Source organism: Chiloscyllium punctatum, chromosome 11 (genome assembly GCF_047496795.1).
Source record: "Chiloscyllium punctatum isolate Juve2018m chromosome 11, sChiPun1.3, whole genome shotgun sequence".
NCBI lineage: Eukaryota > Metazoa > Chordata > Chondrichthyes > Orectolobiformes > Hemiscylliidae > Chiloscyllium > Chiloscyllium punctatum.
In genome coordinates this window covers 27,148,301-27,166,864 of record NC_092749.1, presented here as the reverse complement: position 1 = coordinate 27,166,864, position 18,564 = coordinate 27,148,301, and the positions used below count along the sequence as shown (strand labels likewise).

At 40.1% G+C, this 18,564-nt stretch overlaps 1 protein-coding gene across 3 annotated transcripts in view; it reads left to right on the top strand.

Annotated features, from left to right (window-relative positions):
- Window positions 1-18,564, top strand: part of prkd3 (protein kinase D3) — a 421,243-nt gene that overhangs the window by 101,824 nt on the left and 300,855 nt on the right. The window contains exon 1 of one of the 3 annotated variants that reach the window (XM_072580537.1): window positions 3,074-3,177. The exons of the other annotated variants lie outside the window; for them this stretch is intronic. The gene's annotated coding sequence lies outside the window, so the exon portion shown is untranslated. Of the gene's footprint in view, window positions 1-3,073; window positions 3,178-18,564 lie in introns of those variants that run through there. 3 annotated transcript variants of the gene reach the window in all.

Here is an 18,564-nt window from a genome sequence, read left to right as displayed (position 1 = left end):
AAAGTTGATTGGATTTTTTTTTGTATGACAAACATGATTAAAAGTCATGAACGGGCAGATGGGAGTTAAAATCCAGATTAGCAATGATTTAATTAAATGACAACAGATAGGTCTGAATTACTGACTGTTGTTGCTATTGTTATTGTGTTGCTATTGCTATTGTGTTGCTAAAATATTTTCCATCTGTGCAGTAATGGCTTTTGCTTTTTTCTTCAAAAAATTTAGCCATCACATTTAACTTGGAAATAATGGAATGTAAAACAAAAAGTAAAAATGGATACAAAATCACAGTAGAAAATTCCATGTTCATTCGTTTTAAAAAAAAGTGCATTGATTTGTTTCTTAAACCTGTTTTGAAACTGCTGTGAAAAGCGTGACGTAGATCTCAGGAAGCATTAACAGCTGTCTCATGCAATTTGAAGAATCTAAACTGCCATTCCCCACCTACTTGACAAGTAAGAAGTCTTGAGTACATGGAGTGTTAAAGGTGAATAATAAGTGCACTTAAGAGGAAACTAAATAAGTCCACGTTGTAGGGTGATTTGACGGCAGGTTGGAAGAAACAGTGGCATAGGCCTATTGAGATTGGCGTGTTTCTATGCTGTAATTTCTGTGTAAGAAGTGAACATCTGTTTCTCATATTTGCATCCTTGCCATTTTCAGCATTGACTTTTTCTTACCTTTGAAACTTTTGTTTAAGTCAGTATTGACATTCTGAAATGATGACCTGATTTGAGCTGGGTAAGTTTAATTATTTGCAATTTGATATTAAGATGAGGAAGCCTTCCTGCTTTGCATTAAAATATTGAACTTGTCATGAAATGTGTAACAGATGCAAGCTTGATAATGCTGTGGGATGATATTGAGAGGCTATTTTGGGTAAAACAAAATAAATTGACTTTTAGCATGGTACAAGTTCTCCACTGAGAACTGAATTTCAGACAGAGCCTGCTTGTTCAAAATATACCTATATTTTAAGTCTTGATACTTTCATAGTTGAGATGATATAACCAGTGAATGAAGAAGCACAGAAAGAGACATTGATTCAGTCAATTCAAAGAACAATCCAATAACTGCCATATCCCAACTCTTCTCCCTGGTCCTCTAATTTTTTCCCTTTTAACTGTTCATCCAGTTTCCTTTTGAAATATTAATTGAAACTTTTTCTATTGCCCATGTTGCACTCAGATCATCATAACCTGCTCTGTTAAATAATGAAATATTCCTTTTATTGTATGTTACATTTAGTACTTTTGTCACTAACTTTAATTCTGTATTCTCCAGTTGCCAATCATTGATTGGAGATAGACGAAGCATCTATCAAAATACTTCATAACATTGAATATTCCGATTAAATAGTCCCTTAATCTTTTGTAATGAGATGAACCCCAGTGTTACGTGTTCTGCACATAAGTGATGTTCTTTTATCTCAAGTACTAATCTCAAACAGCTCCTCTGCACTGTAAGACTTGGACATCCTTCTAAAGCATGGTACCTAGAATAGACTGTAATACTGTTAGAATCTAAGTATTAATTTAAAAAGGTTTTTCATAACTTCCCTGCTTTTATACACTTCTGTTTCTATTCAAATGTTCCTTAACTAGTCTTATCCATATGGTCTGTGCTGGTTTAACCCCTAGATTTGTGCTGTGTGAAAGTCCATATACACAATATCAACTGCATAGCCATTACCATTCACAGGATGGGGACAAAAATTGCATGACATTGACCTTCCTACAACAAGCTTGTGCATTGATTAAAACATGTAAAGCACAGAGCTAAGCTGAGATGCAATTTTGTGAGAAATGTACTTGAACAGGAATCAAAATGACTGCAGTTAATTATTAACTCAACACGTGTTGAAAATTAGCAGTGAATGCTAATCAAAATCTTGTTATACTTATTGATGTTACTACGTGGTAATTGATTGAAGAGCTGTATTAGATCATAACTCACAATATACAGAAGAAAGGATAGAATGAAAAGGGCTATATTGTTTGGTTCAGAAAATGTTCAAACTTGAAGTTATCACTTTTAAATAGAGTGCAACCCAGAACTAGGGTCCTGGAGCTCACTATTTCCAATCTCTGGAATGGAACGAACATGCTTTTTTAAAGTTTGGAGTAACATTGATGATGGGAACTGTTTCTTGAGATACCATGTGCAAATAGCTACTGCTACTGTGGAATTTACCTCTTGGCACTGATCTTTCCCCCATCCATCTAAAACTATGATGTGGAGGTGCCAGAGTTGGACTGGGGTGTATAAGGTCAAAAATCAAACAACACCAGGTTATTGTCCAACTGGTTTATTTGAAATTGAAAGCTTTTGGAGCTCTGCTTCTTCCTAAGATGTGGTAGGATAGGGAGTACAAGACATAGTACTTATAAGCTTATAAATTCTGTCTTGTACCTCCCTATCATACCACACCTGAGGAAAGAGTGGGGCGCTGAAAGCTTTGCAATTTCAAATAAACCTGTTGGACTATAACCTGGTGTCATTAGATTTTTGACCATCTTAACTATGTTTCAAATGTAAAAAGTCAGGTGAATAGGAAAAGGATCTTGTTCATGCATGTAATGTTAAAGTGAGTACTAAGATATGTGTTGTTTTTGAAACTTGTTATATGCAAGTTGGCTGTATTTCAAATCTGGGTAATCGCTTCGTAAATTAGATGACAGAAAGGTAGATAGCAAAATAACTTCTAAAATGCAAGTCTGCAAAGGAATGTGCAGGTACAGGTAGTTCTGGTATAACGTGCATTTCAGCAGCACGATTTGGCTAATGTCATTGAAGATTTAGTGAATGATATTTCAGAGAAGCTTACTTCCGTTGGCAATAGCGCGATTCCAGCCGGAATCAGTTCGCATGCTTTGTTTTGAACTCTGCACCGTCCTGCGCATGCGGCGCTGTATTGCACAACTGCCGGTGTCTGTGCATGCACAGTTTTGATACCCCCACATGCGTGATGTCGGTGCCAGTCTTCGTGCCGTTCTGCACATGCGCTATGTCCACGCTGAAGTATCTGCGCCGTCCTGTATTTGCGATGTCAGCTGCAGACGGGGCAGCTTTATGTGGGAAGTACTGTTCAAAGAGCAGCTTTCTTACATTTTCTGAATGTACTGTGTTAAATTTACGTTTGTTTCGTGAATAATTATTATTTCAACATTCATTCAGGTGTGCTATACTTTGCATTAGACTTTGGGTGATATTTGAGCACTCATGAATTACAGTTTCGGCTGGTACTCCGACCCACGCCTCCCGTTGGCTTCATTTTTTTATTATGAGATTTTCTCTTAGCGAGGGTTTGCTGGATCACAGTCGCGTTATTGGAGAATTACCTGTATTCTGTGTGTATAATATCACCCTGGTTCATGTTTTTTTCACTTTAACATCAGGAAGTTATTAGGTTTGGAAATCTCCTGGAACATCGCGTGATTCATGAAATTATTCTTTCTGGCAGTATTTTACAGAATCTGAAGATTGGCACCATTTTAATGTGACCACTTCCCCTCTGACTTGGGGATGTTCCCAACCTTCCAATTTGTGGCCTCACCTGTTGTTGTATCACTACATGGGATCTGAATACAAAGTCCCTACCACCCACTAGGTCCCAGATTGTCTGGCAGAACCGCCCCACCCCAGGTGCTGGTTAACAGTGTTTCCCCATCACCTCCCAGCCTCCTCTGTCAGGAGTCCCACATGCTGTGTCCCCTCCCCAACATGTCAGCCCTTTGTGGCCAAGATGAGCAGCCATTGGAGCAATGGTATAAGCAAATCTGAGAGGCAGTGGTAACCAGCAAGGAAGAGCACTGCAGTCTCCCAAGAAGACTATATTTAATTGTGACCAGGAATAAATATTGATCCCAGAAGGAATAGCCCAATTAGTGAAAGTCTGCAGGAAGTACTGTCAGTAAAATATTGCATTTTATGGGTATTTTTGATTTTATTTTGTTATTTAACTTAACAATGTAGAAACTTATTCATTTCAAGTAATAACATTTAACTTAAAAGGTCCAGGTTTTGTTTTTCTGTGAACATAATTCCTGTTTTATTTCCTATGGGAATGAGCTTTAAATGAGGAGACCCTATCAATAGATTAAGTGTGTGGGCAAAAAAATTAGGAAATGGGAAAAATATGACCTTAGTTCATTTCAGCAGGAAGCCTAAAGAAACATTTTACTTAAATGGAGAGGTATTTAAGCAGTATAGAGGAATCTTGAAGTATGCATAATAAAATTTAGTATCCAGGTCCGGCAAATGGAATATTTGTGTTTATTACAAGGGGAATAAAATATAAAAACAATAATGTTTTGCTACCATTGTGTAAAGTATCAGAGTACTTGTGAGATCGCATTTAGAGTATTGTGTCCAGCTTTCGTATCATAAATCTTTTCAAAGGTACTACAGTACAACCTCGATTATCTGAACATTGATTTCGAAATTTCAGGTTATCTGAACAAAATCTCAAGGTACCGATGCTTGGGTAAACTGTGTTTTCCGAACTTTTGAATTATCAGATAATTGAGGTTGCCCGGTACTTGCATTTACAAACATTTCAAAGGTTCACTTGACTGATTCTTGGGTTGGGGGTTATCTTATGAGGAAAGGTTAGGCCTCTAAGTATTGGAGTTTAGAAGAATGAAAGATGGTCTTACTGAAGCATATAAGATCATGATGGGTCTTGGCAAGGTGGGGCGGCATGGTGGCGCAGTGGTTAGCATGCTGCCTCATAGTGTCAGGAACCCATGTTCGATTCCACCCTCTGGTGACTGTCTGTCTACGCGGAGTTTTCACATTTCCCTGTGTGTGCATGGGTTTCCTCCAGATGCTCGAGTTTCCTCCCATGAACAAAAATGTGCCAGTTAGGTGGATTGGTCACACTAAATTACCTATAGAGTCCAGGATTATGCACACTAGGTAGATTAGCTATGGGAAATGCTACATTATGGAGGTAGGATGGGGAGGTGGGACAGGGTGGGATGCGCTTTAGAAAGTCAGTGTTCACTCCATGGGCTGAATGGCCTATTTCCACGCTGTAGGGATTCGCAGATTGATTCTACGGTGGTTGCTGAAAGGAAGCTTTTCACTGTGGGGGAGACCAGCACCAGAGGACACAGTTTGAAAAAAAAGCCTTCCTTTTAAAACTGAATCTGTGGAACTGTCTTCCCCAAAGATCGGTGGAGGCAAGATCATTGAATACCATTCAGTTAGAGGGAAAGTGATGTCCTTGTTGGTAAAGAAACTAAAGGATAGGCAATAAAATTTCTGCAACAATCTGTCAACCTATGATCTTTTTTGAATGGTGTAGCAGGCTTGAGGGACCACATGGCTTGCTCTTAATTTGAAAGGCTCATGCCTAAAATATTGACTCTTGTGCTCCTCAGATGCTGCCTCACCTGCTGTTCTTTTCTAGTACCACACTTTTCAACTTTGCTAATTTGTACTCTTTGTTTTTTCCTAGATTTTCCAACAATAATTTGAACTTCTTTTCTCCCCCAAACCACAGTCTTTTGCTTTATGCAGTGTATCAGCTGTTTGGTTTTGTAACAGTACTGGGTGGATGCAGCATTAAACATTGACTTTGTACATTATTTAATTTGCAAAATTGTTGGAAGTTTCTTGTTATTTCTGATTTTTTTTCATGAAAAGGAACCATAATGCGTTAAAACAGAAAGTAGAAAATATGCAATACATTAGTCTGCTTCTGTAAAGGTGAAAAAAATTTTGGGAAATTGGAAGGGAATTACTCATTGTAGATTTTTCAGCTATGCTGAATGGTTTGGTTTGCTTTTGACCTAATTTACTGTTTTTCAAACAATAAGGCATCAGTACTTAAGAGCATTTCTGTCTCTAACAGCTGGATTCATTATCTATGCCATTCTCTTCTGCACTCCTCCCCCCCCGCCCCAACTGCTAAATGTTCTGTTTAAATAAATAAGTGATTGGATCATTGGGCAGTGTTTTTTTTCAACAATTGAGAAGTGATGTTTAAACCATGTTAAAGAAAACCAAGGCCTTGAAAATTGATTTTGTGTGGAAACAAAGTTGAATATTCAGATTCCAATATGAATCTTATCCTTTTTTTGAAGAGAAAAATCACTCTCTTGAAAAGAGTTAGGGTTTCCAGTTTAAGACAGAAGAGAGCGAAGGTTGAATGCTTGCTGCTGGTGGGTGATGCAATCTAAATAAAAATCTTCCCAGCATGAAATAAATAACTGAAGTTATCCTGTTAGTTTAATATAGCATATGGCTCCTAAAAGTGTTGAGCTAATATGCTGCAGCAGGCTGTATTTTACCATCAGCAATCCTTTGTGAGTAAGTTAATATTTAACTATTAAGTATTAGTATCAATTCAAATAAAGAAAAAAGATGTGTTTTCTGTTTCAGTAGCTGCTACTTGGCAACTGCTGTGATTAAAAGTAGTCTACGCCCGTGGTTGTTGCCAAAAGTACTATATTTCTAAATTACAGTGCAAAAATTGCAGGATTTTCTTGATGCACAATACTACCATAATGATATCCTCAATCTGTGCAATTAAAGTAGCTTGATGGCACATTTTGAATTTATGTTCCACTTTTTTCAATTTAAAATCAGTAGCCTGAGTGAATAAACAGCTGTTCCAAATATGCAACTATGCAACAATTACCACCATGTTTTGTAACCCAGCATAGCTGTTTCTTTTCTCCTTAATCACCTCCCTTTTTCTATCATTTTCATCATTTATTTAAAAGTCATCTGCCCAACTTTTAGTCTGCATCAAGTTAGAGTCATTGACCACCCTTTCCCATTCACAGGCCAACAGCACAATAAAGTTTAAAATTCTTAGTATTTTATTTAAAGTCATTTGTTGTATGTACTTTCTTCAAATCCAGAAGATTTTCAAGCCCTCACTTTGACCTTTTTTACATTCTTTGCCCACCCATTTGTGGCCATGACATTTTTGGGGAAATCGTCTTTCCACTTTGAAAATTGCTAAACTTCAAAAGAAATGGTTAGGGACTTGAGCACGATCAAGCTAAATGACAATCCAATTATTTAAACTATTCATGAAAATCACATATGGAAGTCACCTACAAACTCTAGGAATTCAAAAATACTAATTCTTATTCTGATTTCATCCATCCATCTACACTGGTGGATAATACAAATTATACATTTCTATCTTCACCTAGAACATGACTAGAGTCAGACTTTGGCTGATTACAATAATCTCTATGTCTCTAATTCAGATTGACTGATTGAGTCCCTGTAACATACTGTCTCAGGGCATCAAGATGTGTGATAAAGAAAACCAAATATCACAGAAGTGTTTAGATGTCAGATTTTAGGAATTTTAAAAAGAAATAAAAAAAGTACAGCAAGTTTTAGGGGAAAATTGTCCAGATTGAGGTGCCTGAACATTTAATTATTATGTGTTTTAGAAAAACAGGATTTTTAATTGGCTTGAACAATTCTTAGATTATTGTGGACAATTGGAAATACAGACATGTCTTGGAAAACTGAAGACATCGGCACAAATTCTGTTTTACACTGTGCCCATTTTACAGTTCGTTGAAGTCAGTGAAATGCAATATTGGGTAAGTTGTAAAACTAAGGATCCATGCAGTGCTGTAGGTTTACCAGCTGGTGAATTACATTAAATTTAACTCTAACTTGAGAACAACATTCTGTTGCTGCATTATGACCATAATTCCCATGTGCCTTGGGCAGTGCTGTATCTGTAATTTAGTTAAGTCTGGATGATTCTTAAGTAGAAATTTTTTTAATCAAGTGCAAGATTGCCAATTGTAATTGGGATTCAAGTTAAAAAAAAGGATTGAGTGTGAGAAGACAACATATTTGTGAACATAGTGCAGTAATTTTAATTGCCATCTTTTGAGGGGTTGAATCAGAATTGGTGCTGTCCTTGGGCATTTGGTACCGTAGCGATCTTATAGAGGTGGGAATATTAATTCTACCTTATCGCTGTTTTTGATTTATTTTTGTATATCTGTTTTTATTTCCTTATTGATTTGCATAACAACTTTGTTGAGGCTTTGAAACGACAAAAATCTAGAAAATTCCCCATTTGGTGTGCAGAATCTTGATATGAAATGAGTATAGTGCAAATACCTCTCAAGATGTTAATAAGCTGTTTAATCTGACTCTTAAACTCTTAACCGGATTGATTTGATCTAAGTTTTTTTATTACTACACTGAAAGAGGTGGTTATTCAATGGAAAAGAAAATGTTGCTCTGTGTTACCCAGATTGTTAGATGAGTGCACAGTCCTCTGTTGAACAGTCTGACCACAAAAAGATTAATTGGATCCAACAGGAGTTCCTTTGTTGAAAGACCAAGGAGGGAGACTTAGCAATTTTGAAGTCAAAATGTGCTTCTTCAATTAATTTTCTTATTGTTAGCCAATAATATCCTTTTTCCAATGTGACTTTATTTTTGTGAAGGAAAAACCAGTAAAACTCGCGAATGGCACATACTCATCACTTCCGTTTCCCCGGCCCCCAACGCCTCATCTTCACCATGGATATCCACTCCCTCTACACCTCCATCCGCCATGTCCAGGGCTTCCAAGCCCTCCGTTTTTTCCTCTCTAGACGTCCCCAACAGTACCCTTCCACTGACACTCTTATTCGTTTGGCCGAACTGGTCCTCATCCTTAACAGTTTCTCCTTCGAATCCTCCCACTTCCATGGGCACACGTATGGGTCCCAGCTATGCCTGTCTCTTTGTTGGCTACGTAGAACAGTTGATCTTCCGTAATTACATCGGCACCGCTCCCCACCTCTTCCTCTGCTACATTGATGACTGCATTGGTTCCACCTTGTGCTAACCCTTTCCACCCGGACCTTAAATTTACCTGGACCATCACTGACGTCTCCCTCCCCTTCCTGGACCTCTCCATCTCCATTAACGACGACCGACTTGACACTGACATTTTTTACAAACCCACCGACTCCCACAGCTACCTGGATCACACCTCTTCCCACCCTACCTCTTGCAAGAATGCCATCGCATATTCCCAATTCCTCTGCCTCCGCCGTATCTGCTCCCAGGAGGACCAGTTCTACCGGAGAACACACCAGATGGCCGCCTCCTTTAGAGACCGCAATTTCCCTTCCCACATGGTTAAAGATGCCCTTCAACGCATCTCGTCCACATCCCGCACCTCTGCCCTCAGACCCCACCTCTCCAACTGTAACAAGGACAGAACGCCCCTGGTGCTTACCTTCCACCCTACCAACCTTCGCATAAACCAAATCATCTGCCGACATTTCCGCCACCTCCAAAAAGACCCCACCACCAGGGATATATTTCCCTCCCCACCCCTGTCCGCCTTCCGCAAAGACCGTTCCCTCCGTGACTACCTGGTCAGGTCCACGCCCCCCACTACAACCCACCCTCCCATCCTGGCACCTTCCCCTGTCACCGCAGGAACTGTAAAATCTGTGCCCACATCTCCTCCCTCACCTCCATCCAAGGCCCTAAAGGAGCCTTCCACATCCATCAAAGTTTTACCTGCACATCCACCTTTCGCTGCTCCTTGGATGCTGCCTGAACTGCTGTGCTCTTCCAGCACCACTAATCCACATACTGATTTAACTCATTTCATATATCTCAGAATGGGAAGTCCAGTAAAGTAAGTGCTTTCTTTTCCAAGTATGATGGGTTTTTTTCCCTTTGTGTGTCTGTTCTTCCTGGAGATGATTTGAGAGGCAACAAATTTCTATCCAAAAAAACTATCTTCAATGCTGGTCTAAATTGTGCTTGAAAATGCATTGGTTTTCTGAAGTGAAGTTCATGTTTCGTCTCTAGCTCATTTGCATGATCCCAAATCTCCTATTAACCGGTGCTGTTGGATAGCATTTTAGAATTTACTTATCTTTTGCATGTTCCAGAAAGAGTTGTATTACAACTGAAATGGGCTTTCACAAAAATAGTATAACTGGTCATTACCTGAGTTTCAAAAAAAAAGACTGGATGCTGGAAATCAGAAATGCAAACAGAAAAACTTAGCTGGTTTGGCAGCATCTGTTGAAAGAAAATTAATTAATATTTCGGGTCTAGTTCTGAAGAAAGCAAAAATTAACTTAGGGCGGCACGTTGGACAGTGGTTAGCACTGCTGCCTCACAGCACCAGGGTCCCAGGTTCAATTCCAGCCTCTGGCAACTGTCTGTGTGGAGTTTGCACGTTCTCCCGTTGTCTCTGTGGGTTTCCTCCGGGTTCCTCCCACAGTCCAAGATGTGCAGGTCAGGCCATGCTAAATTGCCCATTATGTGCATTGGTCAGAGGGAAATGGGTCTGGGTGGGTCCGTCTTTGGAGGGTTAGCATGGACTTGTTGGGCCGAAGGGCCCGTTTCGACACTGTAGGAATCTAATCTAATCTAATCTTTTTACCACAGATGCTGCCAGACCTGCTGAATTTTGCCAACAATTTCTGTTTGTATTTCTCATTACCTGAGTAACCTGATTTCTATCCAGTGATAATAAATTTTTAAAAAACTATACAGAGCAATTTAGTGGTTGCATTAATGTATATCGTGCAGTTTCTTAGTAAGTTAATGTATCGATACTTAAACATTTTAAAAGATGACTGTTGGTGCCCTTTCTTAATTTGAAGAGCCTTCTCAAAATTGCCTCAACACAGGATATTGAAACTTGATGTGTTTCTCAAACCAATCTGGACCTTAGGCTGTTTTATGGACAGGGCCAACTTCCATCCCAATGTTTTAAAATCACTGTGAAGATTTCAGGAACTTGCTTTCTGTTGGATGTAACGTATGCTTGAATTTCACACTTTTTACTTTTTACACAATTTCGTCTTTTTTTTTTAGCAGATAAATCAGTGTAACCTAGAGGAAGTTCTCTGAATATCCTGCTTTCGTCAGCTACAAGGAGCTATTTAACAGTACAGTAGTTTTGGGGCACAGAAATGTCAAAAATAGGAGTATGAATAGACTATTTAGGCCTTACAGCTTGCTCTGCCAATCAATATCATGGCTGATCATTCACCTCATTAACCTGTTCCTACTTTCTTCCCTTTAGTCAAAAGAGCTATATCTAATTTCTCCTTGAAAATACTCAATGTTTTGGCCTTGACTGTGTTGTCTGACAGAGAATTGCATGGGCTCACCATTCTCTGGATGAAGAAAGTTCTCCTCATCTCAGTCCAAAATGGCCTAACCTGAATCCTTAAACTGTGACCCCTGGTTCTGGACTCCCCAGTCATTGGAAACATCCTTCCTGTATTTACTCTATCTAGTCCTGTTAGAAGGCAGATGATCCAGAGATTGTTCCCCTTCTTTGTCTGTGTGGAAGTACTTCCTTTTAACTTGCCTCAGTTTAGAAAGTTTGCAGATTTTACCCTGCATTCTGCGATTGTTTGGCACGATACATTGGGTGCTATAGTTTATCAATGCTGTGCTAGTGATTGACCTTTTTTTTTAAATTTCAAAATGAAAATTACTTGACGCTCCAATTTTGATGCAATGAATGCTGATTGAAAGAAGAATTTACACTTTACCCTCGTGCCAATCCTGCAACTGAGAACTTGAAGCAATTCAGAAAATAGGTTACAAATAAAGTCTACTGCTGCATTTTAAATAATTCATTGTAATGCATTGTGTTATATTGCATTGATGATGGGTTAATACAAACTATGTCATGGTGATGTGACATCACATAATTTGGAGTCTCACACAGCCATATGGATATATTAAGTCAAGGATACAGAGTGATCAGCTGTCCCCAATTTTCTGGAAACCTTCTGTTTTTGAATCCTTTATCTTGAGTCCCAGGTTATTACATGGATACTCTCTGTTCTGTATTTTTCAATTTTGAAGTATGTGTTTTGTGTTCACTTCATGTTTGGCAGTGCACACAGGCAGCTCCCACATTCCACCACTCCCTATTTTCACCGATTCAGTTCCTAAACATTTGGTAAACTTCCCTTGTTTTCCTGGCAAATAGTCACTGTGGTAAGATGCGATCCAAGAAAACCCCCACTTCATATACCTCTGCAGATTCATTAAGCATTTTATTAGTTTAACAATGTAATGAATATTTAATAATTAATATAAAGCACTGAAGGACTTAAAAATTACTTTCTAACACTACTGAAATCTGTGACTAACTAAACATAAAGGAGTATTTATAATCTGCCTGCGTCTTTTCAGCTTTTACATTTGCCTGGCTTGTTTATCTACCTATGTTGTCAAATATGACTTTTTGGTGATATGAGTTTGATGTATCCAGCATGAAGGAAGTTCATAAATTTACTTGTAGGCGAAAGAGAAAAACTGTTCCATCAGATTCCTATGTGGGTGTGTGTCATGTGTATTGTATTGACACTTTTACTGAAATGTAGTTACTCATAGAGTGCAATTTAATTTCTGCATAAGTATTATCAGAAACATATTATCTCTTTTACTTGGTGATGTGAATAAGCACACTGTCATGAGGAAACTGTAAGTGAAAGTCGCAACCAGCAAAAGCCATTGAACTGGAAGGCCTCTTCATCGTGCTATATCATTCTGTGCATTAAACATTATGCCTAGCTTTTGATGACTTACTATACTGAAAAAAAAACTATTTTGATTTGGAATACTAAAACAGCAGTATCTTAGCCTTGTATACCATTTCTATACTTAGAACACACTATACCAAAAAAGACTATTGTTCACGACTGGATGTAGGTTTGCTTGCTGAGCTGCAAGGTTCATTTCTGGACGTTTTGTCACCCTACTGGTAACATCTTCAGTGGGCCTTTGGCAAAGCACTGTTCATGATTCCTGCTTTCTGTTTATATGTTTGGGTTTCTTTGGGTTGGTGATGTTATTTCCTGTGGTGAAGACACTTCCTATTCTTTTTCACAAGGGGTGGTAGATGAGGTCTAACTCGATGTGTTTGTTGATAGAGTTCCGGTTGAAATGCCATGCTTCTCGGAATTCTCATGCGTGTCTCTGTTTGGCTTGTCCTAGGATGGATATGTTGTCCCAGCGAAGTGGTGACCTTCCTTATCTGAATGTAAGGATACTAGTGAGAGAGGGTCATGTCATTTTGTGGCTAGTTGGTGTTCATGTATCCCGGTGGCTAGTTTTCTGCCTGTTTGTCCAATGTAGCGTTTGATACATTTCTTGCACGGTATTTTGTAATTAGTTTTGCTTGTCTGTATAGGGTCTTTCAAGTTCATTAGCTGTTGTTTTAGTGTTTTGGTGAGAGTGTGGGCTACCATGATACCAAGTGTTCCGAGTAGTCTGGCAGTCATTTCCGAGATGTCTTTGTAGGGGAGAGTGGCAAGGATTTTTGGACGTGTTCTGTCTGCTTGTTTGGGTTTGTTGCTGAGAACTCGGCGGACTGTGTTCATTGGGTACCCTTTCTGTTTTAATACATGGTATAGGTGATTTTCCTCTGCTCTGCGTAGTTCCTCTGTGCTGCAGTATGTGTTGGCTCGTTGAAATAATGTCCTGATGCAGCTTCGTTTGTAGACGTTGGGGTGATTGCTTCTGTAGTTCAATATTTGGTCTGTATGTGTTGTTTTCCTGTGGACGCTGGTTTAAAGTTGCCCATTGGCTGTTTGCTCTACTGTGATATCTAGGAATGGCAGTTTGTTGTTGTTTGCCTCCTCTTTAGTGAATTTTATGCCAGTAAGGCGTATTATTGATGGTCTTGAAGGTTTCCTCTAATTTGTTTCGTTTAGTGATGACAAAGCTGTCATCCACGTAGCGGACCCAAAGCTTGGGTTGAATGGTTGGCAGAGCTATTTGTTCGAGTCTTTGCATTACTGCTTCTGCTAAGATCCCTGATATCTAGACTACTCAAATGTCTTGGCATCATCTTGCCACCAACACACTGAAACAGCAGCTAATGAACTTGAAAGACCCAATACAGACAACAAGCAAAACTAATGTCATTCACAAAATACCGTGCAAGGACTGTAACAAACACTACATTGGACAAACAGGCAGAAAGCTAGCCACCAGGATACATGAACGCCAACTAGCCACAAAACAATATGACCCTCTCTCATTCGTGTCCTTACATACGGAAAAGGAAGGACACCACTTCGCTGGGACAACACATCCATCCTAGGACAAGCCAAACAGAGACACGCACGAGAATTCCTAGAAGCATGGCATTACAACCGGAACTCTATCAACTAACACAGAGTTGGACCTCATCTACCACCTCCTGAGAAAATGAATAGGAAATGACATCACCACAGGAAATGATATCACGAACCCAAAGAAACCCAAACATACAGATAGAAAGCAGGAATCATGAACAGTGCTTTGCCTGGAGGCCCACTGAAGATGTTGCCTAGTAGGGTGACAAAACGTCTGGAAGTGAATCTTCAAGCTCAGCGAGCAAACCTACATCCAGAACCTCAACCTGAGCTACAAACTTTCTCAAAACTCAATATAACTATTGCTCAAGTCTGTTTATAAAACCAACAAACTATCTTCTGCCTGATTCCTCCGATCAGCGAGTTGATTTGTTCCCATTTTTAGGGGCGTATTCTCCTTTAAAAACACTTAGACAAGCAACAAGAAATCTAAAATTGATGAACAACAAAAAGTAATAACATAAGTTAAATACCACTGAGCAACCAGTGTCTTGAAGTGCATTATTATCAAGACAATAGGGTAGGAAGGAGAGGCAGTGATACTTCTCCAAGAATGAAAACAATGTGTCAAGTTATCTTGGTCCTTCTGCCAAAGTGAAATACTGGAAACCTGAAATTAAAGGAGAAAACGATGGAAAGTAGTCAGGAGGTCAGGCAGCATCTGTGGAGACAGTGTTAACTTTCCATTTTGATGGAAAAGGTTAATGTTGTGTGAGGGCTTTTGTACCTTTGAGTAACATTGAGGAGCATGCTTGTGACATCACCACACTGGTCAAATGTAACTGTGAGTGATGGCAGGTGTGTGTGTGTATGTATTTGACATTAATAAAAGCACTTGAAGGCCTTTCAGTACTGTAACAGTAAAATTGGTCTTACCTTCAGAAGGTGAAAAACCAGAAAAAGAACCAAAAAGACATGATGAAATAAACAGCTCAGGGAAATCCCAAAGAGTTCTTTTTGCACATCAGTCGCAAAGGAGGAGTTGAGTTGATTAGGGACCAGAAAGGGGATTTACACATGGAGCCAAGACGCAGGTTGAGGTGTTGAATGAAAATATCCTCCTTTGCAGATGTTGCCCAGGCCATGGTGACAGAGGATAAAATCCGATTATTAGAGGGCTTAAAATTGATATGGTAGAATTGCATAAGTTGTCTGTTCTTAAAAGTTGGTAAGGCACTAATACCAGATAAAGTGCATCCAAGGACATTGAAGGAAGTGAGAGATTTGGAGCTATTGCTGCAGATCTGGAGAATTGTAAACCTTGTGCCCTTGTTCAAAAGAAGTTTGGTACATGTATGGAATGAGCTGCCAGAGGAAGTGGTGGAGGCTGGTGCAATTACAACATTTAAAAGGCATATGAATAGGAAGGTTTTGGAGGGATATGGGCTGGATGCTGGCAGGGTGAACTAGATTGGGTTGGGCATGGGCGGGTTGGACCGAAGGGTCTTGTTCCATGCTGTGCATCTCTGTGACTCTATGACTGTAAGTTTGCAAAGATCACCCCAGCAATTACAGACCAGCATGTTTAACTTTGGATTTGGGAAAGCTTCTAGAAACAGGTGTTTGGGCTAAAATTAAAAGTCACGTGGAACAGTGTGGGTTGATTTTGAGTCAGCATAGATAGATTACATCTTGCTACGTAGGAGGCTGTTTCAAAGTTTTCTAATGGCATAAAACCTGGGAGATTTGTAAACTGTCAGGAGGCCAGTTCAGATTTTCTCCAAAGACAACTTGATTGAGTGAGTGGTTTCAATGCTGAGAAGAATGAAATGGTACACTTTGCTGCAAAGGCCATGAATCAGTGTAAAATAAAAGGTTCTAACCTACAGACTATGTAGGAACTGAAACTGGGTGTATATGTACATAAGTTGTTATGATTCACAGGGCAGGTAGGGTGAGCTGTTAATAAAGCATAGAATATTCTCGGCTTTGTTAATAGGGCATAGTATACAAGAGCCAGGAGAGGTTAGGATGAACTTATGATGCTGGCTAGACCTCAGCTGAAGCATCGTGTATAGTCCTTGATGCCACACTATAGGAATGATTTAAGTACAATGGAGAGTGTGCATTGAAGATTAACAAAGATGGTTCTGGGGAGGAAAAACTTCAGTTATGAGGATACTGGAGAGTTTGGGAATGTTTTGCTTGGGCAGGAATGTCCAAAAGGAGATGTAATAGAAGTTTTCAAAATCTTGAGGGTGCTGGACAGAGTGGGTCGGGAGGAACTGTTCTTACTCATAAGTGAATCAAGAAGAAGATATAGTTTTAACGCATTTTGTAAAAGAAGCAAAGAAGAGAGATGTAGAAACTTTTTCTCAGTTAATATTTAAGGTAATGCACTGCCTAGACGTAGGCAGTGGAGGCAGGTTTAAGGTATTCAAGTGAGCATTATTTTTTAAATAGAATGGAGGATTACAGGGAAAGATTGATACCAACTTAAAATGTTTCGAGAGCTAATGGCCTCCTTCTGAACCATCATAAATCTGTGATTCTGTAATAAGTCAAAACATTCAGCTAAACTTTACATTTAAAACCGTTTTTAAAACTATAGAAATTTTAACAACTTGCAGTTTTAGCACTGTCACAACATTCTTTACAACTGCCACAATTCAACATCAAGATCTGGTTTTGACCACCAAGATAATAGTTTGCAATTAATTCTATGTTTGACTTCCCAACAACTTTTCGTCAAAGGGGCAGATTTTTGACTGGCTAGTCAATTATGCCAATGTAGATGGGCATTGTGCTTGCGGATCCTTCAAAATACCCATCCTGGTGGACTTAAAGGGATTACCTGGGAAATTGAATTTTCCTCAGGATAATTCCTCTTTGCCTGGAGTCCTCTGAAAATCTCCATAAAAACTGAAACTTTGGATGTTTCTTCTGATTAACAAGTAAAATTTTTATTTGCGAAAATTGAGACATTGAATATTTACATTTTTTATAAACCCACCGACTCCCACAGCTACCTGGATTACACTTCTTCCCACCCTATCTCTTGCAAAAATGCCATCCCATATTCCCAATTTTTCTGCCTCTGCCATATCTGCTCCCAGGAGGACCAGTTCCACCATAGAGCATACCAGATGGCCTCCTTCTTTAGAGACAGCAATTTCCCTTCCCACGTGGTTAAAGATGCCCTCCAACGCATCTCGTCCACATCCCGCACCTCTGCCCTCAGATCCCACCCCTCCAACTGTAACAAGGACAGAACGCCCCTGGTGCTCACCTTCCACCCTACCAACCTTCGCATAAACCAAATCATCCGCCGACATTTCCGCCACCTCCAAAAAGACCCCACCACCAGGGATATATTTCCCTCCCCACCCCTGTCCGCCTTCCGCAAAGATCGTTCTCTCCGTAACTACCTGGTCAGGTCCACACCCCCCTACAACCCACCCTCCCATTCTGGCACTTTCCTCTGCCACCGCAGGAACTGTAAAACCTGTGCCCACACCTCCTCCCTCACCTCTATCCAAGGCCCTAAAGGAGCCTTCCACATCCATCAAAGTTTTACCTGCACATCCACTAATATCATTTATTATATCCGTTGCTCCCGATGCGGTCGCCTCTACATTGGGGAGACTGGGCGCCTCCTAGCAGAGTGCTTTAGGGAACATCTCCGAGACACCCGCATCAATCAACCAAACCGTCCCGTTGCCCAACATTTCAACTCCCCCTCCCACTCTGCCGAGGACATGGAGGTCCTGGGCCTCCTTCACCGCCGCTTCCTCACCACCAGACGCCTGGAGGAAGAACGCCTCATCTTCCGTCTGGGAACACTTCAACCCCAGGGCATCAATGTGGACTTCAACAGCTTCCTCATTTCCCCTTCCCCCACCTCATCTTAGTTTCAAACTTCCAGTTCAGCACTGTCCCCTTGACTTGTCCGACCTGCCTATCTCCTTTTCCGCCTATCCACTCCACTCTCCCCTCCCTGACCTATCACCTTCATCTCCTCCCCCACTCACCCATTGCACTCTATGCTACTCTCTCTCCCCACCCCCACCCTCCTCTAGCTTATCTCTCCACGCTTCAGGCTCACAGCCTTTATTCCTGATGAAGGGCTTTTGCCCGAAACGTCGATTTCGCTGCTCGTTGGATGCTGCCTGAACTGCTGTGCTCTTCCAGCACCACTAATCTAGAATTGAATATTTAGTCGAACTCTTGCGTCCTACATTTAACTAACAAACCCTGAACTACACCACCCAGGCCCTGCCCTGATATGATCAGGACTCATTCCCTGACAAGATTCAGAAGCTCCAAATCATTGAAGACAAAATTCTCCAGCCTTATGCCAACAAGTATTCATTGTAGGATTCCTGAAGAAGAGCTTATGCCTGAAACGTCGATTCTCCTGCTCCTTGGATGCTGCCTGACCTGCTGCGCTTTTCCAGCAACACATTTTTCAACTTCATTGTAGGAAATAAAGCTTACT